The sequence below is a fragment of the Mustela nigripes genome, chromosome 6 (assembly GCF_022355385.1).
Source record: "Mustela nigripes isolate SB6536 chromosome 6, MUSNIG.SB6536, whole genome shotgun sequence".
NCBI classification, from domain to species: Eukaryota; Metazoa; Chordata; class Mammalia; order Carnivora; family Mustelidae; genus Mustela; species Mustela nigripes.
The window spans coordinates 76,046,966-76,066,989 of record NC_081562.1 but is presented as its reverse complement, the minus strand read 5'-3'; the positions used below and the strand labels follow the sequence as shown (position 1 = coordinate 76,066,989).

At 37.9% G+C, this 20,024-nt stretch overlaps 1 protein-coding gene across 1 annotated transcript in view; it reads left to right on the top strand.

Moving 5' to 3' along the window:
* The window catches only part of SLC2A13 (solute carrier family 2 member 13), a 378,809-nt gene that overhangs the window by 165,225 nt on the left and 193,560 nt on the right, over positions 1-20,024 (top strand). The window lies entirely within an intron of this gene.

Sequence of the window (20,024 nt, the reverse complement as noted above, 5' to 3'; positions counted from 1 at the left end):
ATGGGTGGCTCAGTGGGTTAAGCCGCTGCCTTCGGCTCAGGTCATGATCCCAGGGTCCTGGGATCGAGTCCCACATCGGGCTCTCTGCTCAGCAGGGAGCCTGCTTCCCTCTCTCTCTCTCTGCCTGCCTCTCTGTCTACTTGTAATCTCTGCCTGTCAAATAAACAAATAAAATCATAAAAAAAAAAAAATAAAATAAACTCACAGTTTAATGTGGAATTTCAAATTGTGCTAAGGGCTCTGCAGGATTATTCCAGTCTTCACAGAATAGACTTTTAAGTTCCTAGGTAATAGAATATGAATTGTTAGAGGAAAGTCATGAGTTTTGCTGATAAACTGACTGTTAGATGAAAACCTGCTAAATTTTAGAAGTTTTTCTCCACTATTGGTTAAAATTATTTATCAAAAATATAAATTATGTAAAATTCAATTTTACTTGGTAAAGCACTTGTATTTAGGACTCTTGTTATTTCCCTTTGAAGTTACTTGGGATATGATAACATCATTAATAAGCATTTGAGAAGAGTGAACTGGTTAAAATAATTATTAAAAGATAGTGACCCATTAGATTAAATCAGGATATGTTAAGAAATACCACTTTAAAGATTTATTTATTTATTTATTTAATTATTTAATTTATGAGAGAGAGAGCATGTGAGTACGCATGTGCCAGCAGGGGGAAGGGTAGAGGGAGAGACAGCATCTCTAGCAGACTCCTCACTGAGGGTGGAGCCCAGTACAGGTCTTGGTCTCACAACCCTGAGTTGATGACCTGAGCTGAAATCAGCTCAGACACTTACTAACTGAGCCACTCAGGTACCCCTGTGAATTTGATTTTAATCATAATCCTTGATAGAATATAACTTCCTGGATTCCATTTTTAATTTTTGGTCCTTTCCTCCTTCCGTCTAATATACTTTCATTTTCATCACCTTTATCAGCTCTATAAAGGCCTGTCAGTAGAGTACCCAGCGTGTTTGTTTGCTTTCTGTTTGTGGTATAGCATGACTGTTCTGTGTCTACCATCCTAAGTGTGGTGTTAGAACAGAATTGTAATAAGGCTAACACCATGTTTTCAAATAATGCAATGCAGTACTACCCTATGTGAATATCTATTTTTATCAACCCAATTTAAAATATGTTCTCTGTTTTTGAAAATCTCTTTTTGTTTGTTTGTTCTGCCCTTTTCTAGGCATTTGAATTTGACAAAATAAATTTTTCTTATACTTTTTTGTATTCCTATAAAATATCACAAACAGAACCAACTGTCATTGATTGGTAGTGGCTTAGGTGAATGTGTCCTAGTTGAAATCACTGTCATAGTCCATTCATAGATATCTAGTGTAAACTGTGCTGATGAAGGTTGCCAAATTTTAAGGCGCTCATTTCTCCCAATACTCGGTCTTCTCAAGGTGAGAGAAAGTGGTATGGGCGTTAAGAATTCTGATATTTCGGGGCGCCTGGGTGGCTCAGTGGGTTAGGCCTCTGCTTTCGGCTCGGGTCATGATCCCAGGGTTCTGGGATCGAGCCCCGCATCAGGCTCTTTGTTCAGCAGGAGCCTGCTTTCCTTCCTCTCTCTCTGCCTGCCTCTCTGCCTACTTGTGATCTCTGTCTGTCAAGTAAATAAAAAAAAAATTAAAAAAAATTAAAAAAAAAAGAATTCTGATATTTCGTAAGATTAATGATAGTCATTTTGTGCTTTGGTTATCACAAACTGTACATAACATAGGTAGTGTTGTCATACAGCTTTTGCTTGCAATTGAGTATTAATCCTGGAATGTAGGAAGAATAAGCTAAGGTAAATGATGGCTTGATTTTGATTGCTTCTACATGATGCAAAATATCTGACCAACTCCCTAAAGAAATTAATATGACATTTAATGTCTGGAGGTTAGAGGGTTAGACACTCAGGTGATTCAATATCTATGACAAATAACTAGTGGTTATTCATAATACACAATTTCAGACATTCATATTTTAAGCCCATGAAATTTAGTGTAAGTCTTTCATTGTAACAGATTGCACTACTGTCATCATCTGCATGGAGGATGACTAATCTGGGACTCGTATAGAACATATTTTCTTCTACTCTCTCAGTCTGTAAAATTGGTGTGGCATGTAATTTTTTTTCCATTCTTAAGATTCAGTAAATTACCATAAATTTTCTAATTTAAAATAATCTCTTAATTAGAGTCTAATAGTTTAGTCTTTGTTGTTTTTGGTAGAAAATATTAATTGCATTTTTTTTCTTATTTTAAAAATGTCATTTCAGGGGTGCTTGGGTGGCTCAGTGGGTTAAGCCTCTGCCTTCAGCTCAGGTCATGGTCTCAGGGTCTTGGAATTGAGCCCCTGCATTGGACTATCTGCTCAGCAGGGAGCCTGCTCCCCCCTCCCCGCCCCCGGCCTGCCTGCCTCTCTGCCTGCTTGTAACCTTTCTCTCTCTGTCAAATAAATAAATAAAATCTTTTAAAAAATGCCATTTTGTTAATTTGAAGTTCTGTTTTTATGGGTATTCCATTATGTGTATCTCTTTACTCTTACTCTTTCTTTCCATCTTCTTCCCAGCTAAGTGAGAAATAAAGTAGACAATACTCTTCTGTATTCATAGCCCAAACCCAATGATCTGTAGAAGTTGAAATCCTTTTGTAAAACCCATCTTTCACCCCAAAGTTTGTATGAACCTGGATCATGAGGTATTTTGAATTCTATTTCTCACCAAGAAAAGTTGATAGAAAAATCATATGAAAAAATATTGAAAGATAAATCATCCTTATAATTGCATTATATGATCTTACCATGTTTAGGTTTCTCTCTTTTCCCTCAGAGGATTTTTGTTACTATTTCCTTGACCTATTTAGTATCCTATCTCAGTCAATGAAATACATTTTATTCTTGGAATATTAAATTTTCACATCCTTTACAATGAAAAAAATACTGTGTGTGCGTATATGTGTATTTTTATTTGTGTGATAATGAAGATTTATATCCTAATCTATACCTTATCCTCTATCCTATTGAACAGAGGACTTCTAAATTCTAAAAAGTATAACTTACTTTAGACACTACATTTAACTCTTAGAAGAAGTAATTTTCTAATGACTTTATTTAATAATTTCAGACATGCTGAATAGATTATTCTCTTTTCACAGGAGAGAAAGAACAGAGCAAATGGAGTACTAGCTTTCCTGATATAAAAGTGTTGTTATTATGGCACTGTATGTCCTAGACCAATAAAATATTTCCCTATGTGATTAAAGAGAGAGGGGTGATAAATGAGGTTGATGATATAGTGAAGGAAACTCTCTTGAGAAATTCTTATTGTGATCTATTCTAAACTCTATTCATAAAGTCAAAAACTTTACATTTTTCATCTAACAAACTTTATCTGATGACTGCTAATACTTTGAACCCTTTCCCCATTACCTTTATTACCACAGCCAAAATGTGTTGATATGTGAGCAGGAGGGAGGGAGGGAAGAGAAAGTAAGAAAATAAGATAAACGCTTGTTTCTGTGGAGGTCTGAGAGCATCTTGCTTCTTTTGAGGAACTTAAAATAAGCTGTATCTTGATAACATGCTGATGAACATATATCACTCCATCTTGGACAGATGAAAGTTATAAGATTTTTACCTGAGAGGACCAAGTGGTGAAATGGCTCACTTGAAGATCAGTAGTAAAGAGGAGAAGGGCATTCAGAAATGTAAGCTTCTGAACCTTCAAGTAAAAAGGATTGTGAGGGAATAAATTTCTTAGGATACTCTGTGCCAGTCTTCTACTTTTGATTCTTCTCTTAGATTAATTAGAGTCCCCAGATTTATCTCTTCCCACTCTTCCCTTCTCTATTAACTTAAAGTAGGGGTAGAAAATAGGTGTTTAATTGTTTTTTTTATTTTTTTTAATTTATTATTTTTTTTCTCACCATAGCACATACCCTCCCCAATGCCCATCACCCATCTACCCCATCCTTCCCATCCCCCTCCCCTCCAGCAACCCTCAGTTTGTTTCCTGAGATTAAGAGTCTCTTATGGTTTGTCTCCCTCTCTGGTTTCATCTTGTTTCATTTTTCCCTCTCTTCCCCTATGATCCTGTCTTGTTTCTCAAATTCCTCATTTCAGTGAGATCACATGATAGTTGTCTTTCTCTGACTGACTCATTTCACTTAGCACAGTACCCTCTAGTTCCGTCCACATCATTGAAAATGGCAAGAGGAAGTAGGCATTTATGTTGGATGGGCAGACACTCTTACTTCCATAACTGTATGGCCTTAATTTTCAGGTGATCTCTTCTTCTGTCCTATTCACAAGAGATAATAATGACCTTTGGAAAATATGTCTTTATAATAATAATGTTAATGGTTATCATTTAATGAACATTAAATACCATATACTATGATATATATTAACTCACTTAGATATTAACAGAAAAGGAAAAAAATGGGACAGGATATTAGCCTCTCTAATGGTGTAACTATGTTAACAAACATTTTTATTGCTTTACATATGTAACACTCTAAAGTATTTTTATGGACATGATCTTTCTTTATCTTCTTTAAAATCCTAACAAGTAGGCACGGCAGTTCTTCTGCTTATTCTCTAGTGAAGGAAGCTAAGGCTTAGTAAGTGGAGTGACTTGTTTGCTGTCGTTTCATAAGTTTTAGCACTGAGAGTGGAACCCTGATTTATGACTCCATGTCCCATGAGCTACTCTAGTTGTAGAACACCTGAAATACACCCAAAGTTGACTGTTTAAAGCTTGTTTGGGTGGGTTATAAGAAATCTGAGTTAGTGGAATTCAATACCATCCAAAGATTAAAAAAAAAAAAAAAAGAAATGTAGAATGATGGTGAGCTAATCATTGGTATCCATCTTAAAAATCATAAAGCTCATCAGATTCCTTAATCTGCTGGTACCCAGTTAAGGCCTTTGGCTTATGCCTAATCTAGAGTTCTTGGACAAGCCAGCCTGATGGTTGGGTGAGTCATTTATATTTATTATTCATATTTAATTAATTAATTTCATAAGGGCAATATTTCTGAATGTGTTCCATTCTACTATTTTAGTCTCAGCAAGCTCTCCTAGGTTAAAAAATTATCAGGCAGTCAGGAAACATACACAACAAGCAGGCATGGCCAGATGGCGGTAAATATAGAGAAAAATAAATGTGACAGGAAATAAGAAGAAAACAATAAGGATTGATGCTTTCTCCTGCTATAAACTTGAACCAGAGGTGAGGGTTTGCTCTCTGCAATCTTCAGCAGGCAGGATGAATGAACCAAAGCATCTGCTCCCTAAAGTGAGCCCTCTGCCTCCTCAGTAGGACTCTGAACATAATCCAGAAAAGCTGTTGAATGATAGCATGCTTACCTCGTTGGAATGTTTCAGGATATGTGTTTTTGTAGTCATTTGTGTTCATTGGATGACTCCTTTGAAAGATGAGTTTAATGTGTTGGGGAAAATATTGACCCCGGAATCAAGAAAGAATTGGTTTTAAGATCTGTCTCCATGGTGGGATTTTAGGCATGCCAGTTACTTGCTTTCATTCTAAATTACGTATCAAGTGAAGTAGATGAAAGTGAACTTTAATATACAGTTGCATGAGGAAAAAAATGGAGTTTCAAGTAAAGTAGAAGCTAAGACATTCGTGTTTGAAATGTTTTAAACCTTTCTTGGATGAAAAGTAATCAAACTATAGGAGATTGGTTTTAGTATAAAAAGAAAAATGTATTTTGTTGACATAATTTTTGGAAGATTGGTTAAAGCTTACCACCTGCCAGTCATTGTCTTGGATGCTTGGCTTCTTCTATGTTAAGACCACATTTTTATTTCCAAAGTACATCGTTTTTGGAAGGACAGTCTTGGTTATGGTTGATAGTACTTCTTTGCCCCAAGATTGTGTTGCAAAGCTGTAACCTGATGTGAGAGAACTTTCCAGGGCTTTCCTAATTTTGTAAGGGTAGGCTCAAGCCCAGTAAACTTCACTGATCTCTCAAATCCTGCACAAGGGAAAGGATGCAAGGCTGACCTCTGGAGTCTGAGGCCATTTTTAGTGACGAATCACTGTCTTACCATGTAGAGCAAAGCATTCTCATCAGATGAAGCTCTAAACCGAATGGCTTTCTAGTGTTCCTGATTGCTTTGCATTTCCCTGTGTATATGTTGCACACCTCTCTTGGTTTGAGTTCCCCCAAACAGGCCCCAAGACAAAGAATTGGATGCAGGGTTTTTTTTTTTTTTTTGGGTCGGGGGTTGGGGGTGAACGAAACCCTAAAAACTATACTATTCCTGATTGAAATGAGGAATAGTATAGTATGTGCTTCAGAATTATTCCACAAGTATTTTTTCACCATTTTCAGTCCCTCTCTGTGAGTCATTCTGGGGGTTCCCTGAGCCCCTCTCTCCGGGGGCCAGAGCTCTTGGGACTGAAGTAAAGTCCCAAATTTAATTAGAAACTCGGATTCTGCAGTGAGTTTCCATGATAACTACAGGGGAATTCAGAGAGGAGCTGAGAGCATAAAGGACAGGGCATGAGGAGCATCTGTTTAAAATCTTGCTGTGTCTTTAAATACATGTAAAAATATGTTTACACAGTAGGAATATGGATTTTTATAGTATCTTTCCGTGGTTATACCAAGTTAATGTTTAGTGAAGAAAGTTCACTAACTATACAGAAAGTAAGTAATAAAATGAGAGCTTCATAAGAAGCGATGAGAATATATTTCCTTGGATATTATTATCTTTCAGAGATATTTTTGGTATAATTCACAAATAATTTTGTTCTGTCACAAGAATCTTGAAACTACATCTGCCAAAGTAATCATTTATTCCTTCAGCCAACATTTACTATATTGTTGGTAGAGCTTCAAATATTTGGAAACTATAATTCTTGTCATTATGAAGTCTGTATTCTACTGAACAGTTAGACATAAATACTTAATAATGCAGCGTAAAAGCCAAAATTATATGTTGTAGGAACACAGAAAACAGATTAGCTTTACCTGGAACATGAAGAGAGCATATATAAATGATTTTTTGTCATATATATATTTTTAAAGATTTTGTTTATTTATTTGAGAGAGAAAGAGAGCATGAGAATGGGGAGGGTCAAAGAGAGAAGCAGACTCTCTGCTGAACAGGGAGCCCGATACGCAGACTCCAGGATCATGACCTGAGCTGAAGGCAGTCGCTTAACCAACTGAGCCACCCAGGTGCCCTTTTTGTTATATTTTTGAAATTTCTATATATGGAGTTGTTTTCTGGCCAGAAATGTGATATACCAAGTGTTAATACAACATTTGATATTAGATCCGAGTTGGAATCCAAACCTAGCACACTTGCTGTGTAGACTGTACATGCTTCTTTAACTTCTGGGTCTCAGTGATCTGGAAATGAGGAAAATACCTCCTATATACAGTTCTTACAGTGGTTAGAAGAGAACAGTATTTATGGTTCAGGCCTTTGGGAGGAATGGAGTCCATGCTAGCTCACTGTGTGTTGCATTTTGTGAATTCGAGGGAATCTGTGGAAAGCAGAGATATTCCACAGTCTCTCACTGTGTGTTGCATTTTGCGAATTCGAGGGAATCTGTGGAAAGCAGAGATATTCCACAGTCTCTCACTGTGTGTTGCATTTTGCGAATTCAAGGGAATCTGTGGAAAGCAGAGACATTCCACAGTCAATGCATACTCTTTGGCCCATACCCATTAATCCAGGATTTGAGGCATCCTCTGTAGATAACAGAATTGTTATAATATCCTTCTTTCATGCATGTCTCTATTTTCAGGATACAGAAAGGAATCATAATAGTGTTTTTCTTCTAACTCATAGTTGTGTTAGGAGTGTTGTCCACTTCAGTATTATATGTGTTCTTTTATCTTAAGTCAAGGAGAAAAGACCTCAATGACCTTTGAATGATCAGAGCTAATAATGCCTCCATAGGAGGTGGGAGAATCTGTGGCTAAGTATACCCCATGTGGCATGACTTGTGGTTTACATCAAAAGATTGTCATATCCTTTTGTATCCTTTCTGAATCAGTTGGGAATTTAAGGTTCTGTGGCAATTAATGGAGATTTATCTCCATGGTTTGTTAAACTATCAGCAGCTGAGATTCTGGGTTTCCCCAGGACATCTTTGGTAATATAAAAACATGAGTTCCTTGCCTGCCCTTTCTCTGACTCATGTTTTGCTGAAAGGTAAGTAGAGGAAATAGAGATGTTGTGAGTGAGTTGAAACAGCAGCATGAAATTCGGGGCTGTGCCCTAGGAAATAGACTTGCTGTATCCGTAAAGCAAAACCCTGTCCCCCAAGTCATACATGAATTTGAGAGGAACCAGTCTGGTTAGGTCCATGTAGACCATTTTAAAATTGTTGAAATGTTCACTTCTTTATTCGTTCTTTAAACAAATCAGTGGAAGGGAAGGCTCTCTGCCAGGGACTAGAGGTATACAATACGACTTTTAGCCTATCCCCAGGGAACTTTGGTGTTTCCCCTTCATCTTTTTTTTTTTTTTTTTAATATTTTATTTATATATTTGACAGACAGAGATCGCAAGTAGGCAGAGAGATAGTCAGAGAAAGAGAGAGCCAGAGAGGAGGAAGCAGGCTCCCTGCTGAACAGAGAGGCTGATGCGGGACTGAATCCCAGGACCCTGAGATCATGTCCTGAGCCAAAGGCAGAGGCTTAACCCACTGAGCCACCCAGGCGCCCCTCCCCCTCATCTTTAAGAAGATATGCTGCCACCCGTCTTGAAAAGTTCCTTTGCAAATGAAATGAGGCACCAAATGAAATGAGGCACCAAAATGCCTATCTTACGTGAGGTAGTCAGATGATATTATGGGCTTCTGTTCTCCTTTCCACACTCAACTTTTGTTATCCTCTCAGCAAGATAAGCGTCTAGGCTCTCATCTCATGGGCATGGTTCCCTTAAAAATTTTTCCTTTCTTGGCACATCACAGCATTTCATCTCGAGTGTCCTTCATGACTTTGCCTACTTGTTTTGCACCTTAATGTCAGTGCTCCTCAGGCCTTAGCTTGCAGCTCTGCTGGAGATTTCCTCTACTCTCACAGTTTTGATGACCATCCACATATGAGAGATGACCTCACCTACATTTCCAGATATGAACAACTCTGAGATACACAATTCTATCCATCTGCTGGACATTTCTACTTGGATATCTTACTCTCATCAGTCTCTTCAGGTACAAAATGAATACGTACCATTTCCCTCCAGTGTGGCCTCCTGTCATCCCCATTGCGGTGCAGAGTATGGCCAGTGGGTGCCCAAGGCTGTGTATGGGAGCCAACCCTTCCAAATCCAGCCATCGCAATTTCCTTCCACTTTACTTGCTTAATATCTTTTACATCTTTTCTATTCTGTTAAAAAAAAAAAAAAGATTTTATGTATTTATTTGGCAGAGAGGAAGGGAGGGAGGGAGAGGGCATAAGCCAGGAGGAAGGGCAGAGGGAGAAGCAGGCTCCCCACTGAGCAAGGAGCCTGACAGGGGGCTCAGTCCAGGAACCCTGTGATCATGACCCGAGCTGAAGGCCACACTTAACCAACTGAGCCACCCAGGTGCTTTGTTTTCATTATATGTTTGTGTTCAGTCCCCGCTTCAGACAGGATTCATTGTGTTTACAAGCGACAGAATCCCATTCAAATGTTGCTGAAGGAAAATAAAGGGGTTTGTAGTAAGGGCATAGAGACTAAAGGCAGGAAATAGAGCTGGGCGTAGCGAGGGGCTGAAACCAGGAACTGGAGAGTCACTTGCTCAGCCTCTGTATCCACACTGTATCTTATCCTTGCTCTTCTGGCTGCACGCACCCTCTTCCTTCTTTCTCTTTGAGGTCTTCCACTGGTGTTTTGTTGTCGTTCGAACCTGGCCGTACCCTGCCACATAACCTTAAATGTCCCTCTGAGTTTCAGCATTCACAGTCAGTTGAATGGAGTTGTATCAAGTCTTAATTCCTAAGAGGGGAGCATCAAGGTGGACCAGGTCTGTGAGGCCAGGGGCTGGGCAACACTGTGGGAAGAGACTCAGGATGTTTCTGCCTTAAATCTCACCTCCCTCAGTCTATTCTTGTCTCTGTCTGTGACCTTTCTGAAACAAAGTCAGATCCTATCCCTTCTTGACTTAAAGTCATTATTGGTTCCTGCAGCTCTCAGCAGAGCTCAATATCTAGATCCCCTCGTGTCCTGACTTTGGTCCATTTGCACTGCCCTATGTCCAGCCACTTCCCACACGCTCTGCCTCATGCTATTTGGAACATCCTGTACTTCTGCCAATGATTAAAACTAATCCAGGCCTCAGTGCCTTCAAATACACCATTCTCCCAAGTCAAAATATCCACCTTACCCTAAAAGACCTCCAAACTCAGGTCACATGCCATCACCCTGCATCCCCGGGCTAATTTATGTGATCGTCTATAGCCCTCTGAGTAGATATTTGTCATAAATTATTGTGCCTTACTCTAACTGAAGATTTATCCCCCACCCCACCCCAGGAGCATTGCATGGAGCATAGTAAAATTGCTTTCCTTGAAGTAGTTCCCAGGAAGAGCCAGCTAGATTTTTCATATTACTGTTTTGTTTTGCTTTCATTTTGATTATAGTCCAGGTCATAGCCTTGGTGTTCTAATTGGAACTGTCTTGGTCTGACTATGTGAGTGTCATCTTAACTATTTTGCAGTTACAGCCTTAGGAAAACACAAGCTACAGCATCAAGATTTGAGAACAGGATCTTTCAAAACTACTCTCAAATAAGTCCTAACCTTTAGAATTAGTGACAAACTATAACAGCCTTTCTAATAATTTATAATACTGGACAGAAGCTCTTTGAGGGTTTAGTTTGAGTTTCAACACTGAAGATCCATGCTATTTCTGCTAGTCCGATCTCTTGGTTCCTTCTTCCTCAGGGCAACTGAAGAGCTAAGTTAGTGACTTCTATCCAAGTTTGTGATTATGCATCCTGTGACTGATAGAATTGCAGGATTTCAAATGCTATTAAGCTGCTCAGTGCAGAGACAAATAGTCTAATGACATGTCATTCATGGCAGGGAGAAAAATGAACAGTGTCTCTTGCTGGAACATCTTCATTTATTTTGATAAGATTATTTTGAACTTGGAAGATTAAAATGTACAGAACTAAATATAAGGTGCACCTATTTCCACTTCCAGAAAAACACATAGTCCCAGAAAATACAAAATGTATAAAGTAGATTGAACTGGGCAGTTTTAACTTCAGTTTCCTGCACAGAATTAAGAGCCTCCTCCTGGATTCTTCTCATAATCTTCAACTTCCTTAAGGCCCTCTCCTTAGCCACTTATCACTAATATGTTTGAGAAATTTAATCATGTATCTAAGACTATTTGCAAGGACTAAATTTAGCCCCTAGGCATGTTTTCTTCAGAAAGTGCAGAATCTTCGCATTTGTTCCGTTTTTACATTATAGTCCAGATTTCAGGGGGACCGTGTTGCCTCTTAGAGTGTATGTGTCCTCTCTTGTTCCCCGCATTCCCTGCTCCTCCCTGTGGTTGAGCTCCTTCAGGGCTTTTGAAGTTGTCCCGGCTGCCCTAAGAAATATTCTACTTAGAACTCTCCCCATATATATCCTGTTCAGGGCTGGGTCAAGATGAGGGCAGACAATTAGATTGGTCTTGCTTTGGAAATGGAAGTATAGTGCAGTCATTACAACAGCAGCTGTGGACATTTGTAAAATGTTCAGTTTCATTTTTTTTTCTACCTCTAAGACCTTTATTTCATATATATATATATATATATATATATATATATATATATATATGCACACACACACATATACATATATATGCATACATATGTATATATATACATACATATACATATATGTATGTATTTCTTTTTTGAGGCTAAATGGATGAGACTGCCATTTTTCAACACCTTACTATCACTTTTATCAGCTAAGAGGAGAATGTGTGGCAGTTGACTTTGGAATCAGACCTATTTAGTAATGTGGTTAGGATTAAACCACATTTAAGGTACTCTGATGTGACTAACTCATAGCAGCATATTATTTATTACATTATTACTATACATGGCATCAGACAGGCCTGGTGTCAGATTTTGTTGCTTCCTGACCAGTTGTGCTGCCTTCAGTGACTTGTAGCCACTCTGAATCTCAGCTTCCTTATTTGCCAGTGGGGTATAACCTGCCTCTTGGGGTGGTTGTGGTTTCCGGCATTCTTACCCATCTCGTGAGTGGCTCTGCCACCTGTCCAGCTTGTTCCAAAGTATAGGAATCATCTTTGGATGATTTTCTTTATTCTTACTCCCCACATCCCATTCTCTAGTAAGTAAGCTCCAAAACCATGATTCCCAAACTGTAACAGGTACGAGACACTTCTCACAGGTAGAGATATGAGCTATCTTAAATTTGTAAGGGAAACCCTGATATGTTCAGACTACTACTATTAGGTAGTCTGTTCCTTAAGAAGCTGAACCATTAGGTATTTCTTTTGGCTTAGGGGTGAAAAAAAATTACTGGGACACAAAGGGCTTCATGAGGCAAGAAAGTCTGAGAACTTCAGCTCCGTCCTATTTCCTCCTCCTTATCTTTATCTTCCCTACTACCGGCCATCCTAGCTATCATTGCCTCTTGCTCAGTTACTGCAGTAGCCAGTCTCCTCACTGGTCTTCCTGTTGCCATGTTTACCCGCCATGAGCCAGTTGCCACAGAGCGCTTAGAACGGCATTTGAAAAACATAAAGATCTTAACTCTCCATTACCGAAAACCTTCTAGTAGCTTTCCACCACCCTTCAAGTCAACCTGGCTCTTTGCCATGGTCCATAGACTCTGCCCATCTGGCCCCTCTTTGGTCCACCATCCTCTTCTCCTGCCCCCTCTCCCTACCACTCAGTAGATCTTAGCCACACCAGGAGTTTTTTGTTTTTGTTTTTTTCTTTTCTTTCATCTGTTTCTCAGAATCTCCAACTTTGCTTTTATTTCTGGCTGGAAAGATATTCCTCTAGATCTTCCCTGTGACTGGTTCCTTGTCACTGTGTCTAAATGTCACCACCTCAGATAGGACTTGATCCTATTTGAAAAGAGCCACATCCTTTCATTCATATCACTGCATTTCTTTTCTTCATAGTATTTATGGCTGCCTAAAATTATCCTGTTTTACTTGTTCATTAAGCTCTATGAGAGGAGAGCCCTCATCTGCCTTGTTCCTTCTGAAGTGTGCCCAGCACACAGTGGGTGCTCAGAAAATACTGGTTGTATTGGAAATGCAGACAAATGCTAGTTCTAGTTTCCCTACTTCAGAACCAGATGATGTCATTAATGATTATTTGCACATTGCTGGTTTTTTATCATAAGGCTTTGCTGAAATTTTGCAAGATGGGAAATAAGTATTTGTGGGGTTATTTTAAGCATTGGACCATTTGTTCATCTTCAATAGTCAGGAAAAGAAATGTAGTCATATTGGGCTTTACCTTTATCTGAAGTGCCTGACTTTTCCAAATCCTTAGTAAACTGATTAAAAAAATGGAGAAAGAAAAAAAAAATCCCTTTTCTTCCCTCTTAGCCTGAGTCTCTGTAGACTGGCAAGCATCACAGTTGGAGAAGTATTGGAGTAATATACAATAAAATCAGAATCACCCTTGTATGCAATTCATTTCATTAAATCTCAGAGCTGAAACCAGCATGGAAGAAAGAAGTTGATATAGCCTTTGGGTTTATCCTGTCACCTGTTCTAGGAAATGCATGAACTCGATTGCCAAATTACATCGTGCAGGGTCTCTTTGTAGTTCAGTGAGATGAAGCTTTTTCAGTAAAGAAGGGAATAGCTACATGAGTAATAAAATGAGGACTTTACTAATTAACCTCAGTGAAATGGCAGTATCATAATAAGATAGTGTTATATACAACATACTGAAACTAGTAATATTTTCCTAATTAGGACAAAATGCAAACAAGGAAATTTGGACAAGCATTTATAATTGTAGGTGTTCTTATTCTGGCTGTTTGTTTTGTGGGAGAGTATTTCTTTCACTGGTCTTTATAGAGTTCACTTCTAGCTTACTAATTGTTTGTTAAGAATTTAAAGTTCAGTTGAAAATTGTGAAACGTTTCCTGATAGAAACTGTATGTTAAGGTGGTACACAGATTTCTTTATTGTGTCTGAAAATAGTGAAACAATCTTATCATTGCTGTACAGGAAAACATCCAAGCTATAACCCGAGATTCCAAGTGTGTTTTTCCCTCAACCCCAGAATTCCCAGGTGGGAGTAGAATCAAAAAGCACAGATGCTCAGGGGACTCAGGGTTCTCAAGGTGCAGGTGTGGGTGTAGGTAGGTGCCAGACCCTACTGGTAGGCGAAGGGGCTCAGGAGAGATGGAGTGGCGACAGCAAAAGCACCCGCAAGTCAGCTGTAGTGATGAGAACTCTGGTCATAGTAGAACGTTCCTTTTGCCCTGGGTTGGGGAAGAAGGAAGTTTAGATGTTGCTTGTGTGCTTGTGACAACGACTTCGAGATGAAGCGGGCAAAAGATCATTCCTATATATCAGTTGTTTGTAAGTTGTATTTGCATAATTATTCCTCATGTGGATATATTGATCGATAATTCAGATGATTTCTAAAAATCAGAAAAGCTCAAATGACTGGGGCTTCTCAGCATGAATCATATAGTAAGGCAGTTTTTGTTTCCACATGTTCCTTAGAAAGCCAACTTGTGTACTAATTTGATTATTCAGATTATATTGTTAACTTATGTTGCATGTGTATAATGTTTCAGCAACCGGAAAAAATGTCAGTTAGCTCGTTATTTTAATGGTAGAGTATGAATCAAAGGGCTTGCCAGATGAAGATTGATCTCATAAAGCACAGGAAAGCACTTTTTCGCATTTTGCTGTTTTTTTTTTCCTTTAGTAAATGATAGACTATACCCTTGAAGTTGAGTCAGTCATGTAGTGGGTTAAAAAAGTCACAGACTTATTTTAAGGTTATTGATATTTTTCATTTTAATTTTTATCACAGTATTATGTATATAGAAGTCAAAGTAGTATAAAGTTTATCACAAAAAGCAGTTGTCCCTGACCTGCTCTTCCTCTTACCTGAGTTTTACTCTCCAAAGGCAATTGCTTTTCCTTCTTTTTAGGTATTTCCTTCTGTAATTGAGTCTGTATTCCTAAATAAATAATATTTATATAATTTTCATTGACTTTGATTTTTTGAAGTTCTGCACTGACTTTCCATTATGGAGATGAGAAACTTCCCACCACTAGCCCCCTGTTCACAACCCCCCTTATGATTGTATCTCAAGTTTGTGGATTAACTGATATTTATGGTTTTCATCATAATGGCTACAGAAGTACTGTTTCCAGTGCACCAGCTTCGCATGCTGTGATGACGTGTCCTTGTGCTGCCCGTCATCTCCTCGCTGCTCCCGCGACAGGCTCCGTGCTTCTCCACCTTACCCTGGGCCCTGGAACCTGACCTGTGGGCTAATACATTTGTATCAACACTTTTTCCTCCTCTACAGAAAATAATTGCCTCCTCCTTTAATTTGCTCAGTCTTCAGCGTACCGCTCACTCATCTTTTCCACACCCTCTTCAGTGGAACTGTATAACCCTGTCTTGTTAGTTAATCTTAATGAGAAGCATCTGGAAATCCGTCCTTGTGAATCTGCGTCTCCTCCCCTCCCCTTTCTCGCACACCTTCCTGCCGGAGCCTCCGTTATCCTGCTCCCCTCTGATCTGGATGCTCTCTACTTCTCTTCTGCTTAACTTCCCTGCGTCTCAGGTCCCACGTCCTCTTATTTAGCCTAACTCCTTCTTTTTGGTGGTTCTTATTCTGCACTCGTTGCCTGTGAAAAGCTCAGTGGGAAGTAAAACAATTTGAGACCACGAAGTCTTTTTTTTCCTGTCCTCAGACTTGACTGTTGTTCTCCCTCAGAAGGTTTAAGACCAGACACTTTGATTTTCAGACCATGCTTTCCATCTGGCCTTCTTTGTGCGTGCTGTCCTCAAACCTGCCAGCTTGCTTATCACTGTCTCTGGACAGTAAACCTCCTCTCCTCTCCAGGTGTGGGTCGGGTAAGAGCACTGGGAGGGAGACAAGGCTTCTTTCTGATTATTGCAGAGGTTTTCAACCAGTCTCCTTATTTTTAGTCCCTGTCTGAAATAGCTGGTACCTCCAATTCCTGAACCTTCCAGAGTTATGCCATCTCAGTCATCCTGCTTCTTGCCAGCATCGTCCATATGTTCTGCTGTTTTAAGCAAGTCACCTTTGTCTCTCCTCTTTGCATTGTTCAAAACTTCTAGTCTAGGGTTCATTATCCTTGCATATTTTAAAAAAACATCAGTTGGGGTGCCTGGGTGGCTCAGTGGGTTAAGCCTCTGCCTTCAGCTCTGGTCATGATCCCAGGGTCCTGGGATCGAACCCTGTATCTCGCTCTCTCCTCAGCAGGGAGCCTGCTTCCCCCTCTCTCTGTCTCTGCCTGCCTCTCTGCCTACTTGTGATCTCTGTCTGTCAAATAAATAAATAAAATAAAATAAAGCACCAATTGTTTTCACTCGTTTGGTGGAGAGGGTAGAAAATTAAAGCTGCTGACTTTAACTGGGCATCTTTTGTGAGTTATTTAAACATATTAAGGGGGCAAAATGTAGTCAAATTCATAAATGAAGTGTTTCTCTGAAATAGCTTTTTAAAGAAATTAATTCTACACTTAGTATGTTCACCTTTTTTTTAAATTTTAATTTTTAAAATTGCATCCGTACAGAAGAAAACCTAGCATTTTAGCTCTTTTATGTATCCCCTACTGATTAGAAGAAGCACTCTTGGTCCCACCATTCACACAGAATAATGCAAGCGGAGCCTGAATGGAGGACTGACAGACTCAAATTAAGCCACTAAATTTGTATGTTAGAAGTAACATGGATTTACTGTATAGACTCCTCTAGTAGGAGTAAGATTATTTGCCCAATCTAGCAAGCCCAAATTGGGTCAAAGCATGCCAAATATTAGTGCTCTGAAATTAAAAATTTTTTCTGATAGATGAAATATCTAGCATTTTTTTATTTTTGTAAGAGAAAAAAGATTTGGGTATCTTTTTTGCCTCTTAGAGATTATTTAGAGATACAGAAAGAATCCAAATGAAGGGGCATTAATAACAAATATCTACCATACCAGGCTCTTGTTACTAGAAATTTAATTCATTTTCAACAACACATGCATTTGATACTAAGCCTACATTTACACATATGATTTAATTTCTACTTTTATGTAATGTTTGTTTGCCCAGTTTACTCAAAGGTGATTCATTTAACTATTTGTGTTTCAGGAACTTCAAGGGTATGTACTGCTTATCTCTGTATTCCACACTTCCATAGAAGCTCAATATATGTTGAAATAAAGCAATCACATTTTATGTATCTAGGATAGTGCTTTGAACATAGTGAAGCTTAGTAAATTTTTCAGATTAATCAAAAAATATCCTTAACTTTTCTAATTGTCCCTTAAAATCTTTGAATATGCACTAGACCAGATTTAGCCAAGTTACTGTAGCACTGCATAAACACTTTTTGATTTTGAAAAACAGGTTTTAGGGTAATGATAGCAAATGAAATGTTTCTTTGTTTGGTATTTTATTGTTTTAAAAAAGAGAAATTCTAGCTAAATGTAGGCTACCCATTATGAATATGCTATTTGAAGTATTAAACATTTTATTAACTTCAATAGAGCGTGAAATTCTGAACTAACTTGTACTGATATATATATAGATTTATATTTTAAATGACATAAGGGGATGCCAGGGGTATGCTTTGATTAATATATTTATGCTCTTTTCAGGAAACATTTTTATTCATATGACTCAGTAATTTCCTATTAGTTTACTTTGCATTTGATTATTCTCCTATAGCTACATGAAAACCTGAAACTCTTCAAGTGTTTTGGGATTAGGGATCAAATGTAGCAGTAAACTTGTGAAATTCAAGATTTTAAAAATTATATAAAATGCAGAAAATGTAGTGGAATATTTTATAAAGACAGTGGGAGGGAAACATTATTATAGCACTCACCAGGCTGTTATATTGTGATACATGAACTAAAGGCTTTGGCCAAGAAGACTCTTACCTGTTTAAAATGCTTAATGCAGAGTCTATTACTGTTCCATTTATGTGTGAACAAACTAAAAGCTTTGGTTCTGCAGGTGCTATTAATTATGTAATGACACCTAGATCGCTGTGTCAGCCAAGCAGCTTTTCTCCATTAGGTAACATCAGGAAGAGATTTTTTCTCTCTACATGAAACCTCTAGAAAATCTTCACATTTCCAGTTAGAGCTATATTCAGTTTATAAGACTGTATAGGTAGTTTTATTATCTATTGAAGTAATGACTTGACTGTTAAAAAACCACTGAGAGATATGCCAAAATACTGAAAGCAGTTTCTAGAACAGCGTTACATGTCTTATTCATGATAGGGTGCTGACCGTGCAGTTCATGTTTCTGCTCCTGTTTCTGTAAACCTCAGAACCTTGTAAACATGTTTGGATTTTCAGAATACCTCAGAGCACTAGTTAGAACATATGCCTGTGAATCTCGAGCCTCTAAACCTGAGTCTTATATGGAGGATGTTCTTAAAAATTGACTAAAGGAATATTAATCAGAGTAGTTATCAGTTACTCTTTCATAAGATACAAAATTTAAAATTATGAAATGTTAAATACTAAAAGGAAGTATTTGAGTAGAAAGGATTCCTGTTATTTACATATTTTAATAATAGAGGAAATATTTATCATGTTTAAGGGACATTTTCTTTCTTGCTGTTTTAATGTTCTGAACATTATTTGCATTCTCTTCGATAAATTCCAGACAGCCTACACTTCAGTATTTTAAGTATTTAATCAAGCGAATAAAGGAGTTCACCAAATCTATGCCCAGATGAAAGAGTAGGCTTCATATTTATTTTGGAATCTGTCCTTTTCATGAAGGACTACACAGGATATCCCAACAGTTGGGTGAAAGCCACTAAAGAAATTAATCTGGGTAACTTAAATAAAAGAGGGAAGTTATTTTATACTAAACGTTGTACTACTAGGAAAGATTGGTAAATATTGATATGACTTAAATGTGACCTGTTTATTTTGTTGTTGTTGCTGAGTTTTAAGAGTACTCTCTATATTCTGAATATTAATCTCTTACCAGATGTATGATTTGCAAATATTTTCTTGCACTCCGTGGGTTTTTTTCCTTTGTTAATATAGTTTTGACACACAAAATTTTTAAATTTTCATGGAGCCAGTTTATTTACTTTCTCTTTTGTTGCTTGTGCCTTTGGTGTCATATCTAAGAAATTATTGCCAGATCCAGTGTCATGAAGCTTTTACCCTCTTTCCTTCTACGCATTTTATAGTTTTAGGTCTTACATTTATGTCTTTGATCCTTTTTGAATTAATTTTTTCATATGGTATTAAGAATTCAGTTTCATTCTTTTACCAGTTTTTCCAGTAGCATTTGTTGAGAAAACTCTTGAAAAGACTGTCAGAGTTTCATATGAATTTTAGGATCAGTTTCTGTTTCTGCAAAATACTTCATTGGGATTTGATAAGGATTTCACTGAATCTGTAGATCACTTTGGGTAGTATTGACATCTTAACAATATTAAGCCTTCCAGTCCATGAACTTGGGATGTGTTTCCAAGCATGTATGTCTTCTTTAATTTCTTTCAGAAAAAAAATGTAGTTTCCATGTACAAGTCTTTGGGTAAGTTAATTCCTAAGTATTTTATTCTTTTTGATGTTGTTGTACATAGAATTACTATTGTAATTTCCCTTTTATATTGTTTGTTGTCAGTGTGGAGAAATGCACACCGTGTTTTTATGTGTTTATTAACTTTATATTCTGTTCAGCTGAATTCATTTGTTCTAAAATAATTTTGGGGAAATTTGTCGTGTTTTCTGCGTAAAAGACCATGTCATCTCTGAAGAGATATCATTTTACCTCTTCCTTTCCAATTTGGATGCCTTTTCTTTCTTTTCTAGTTG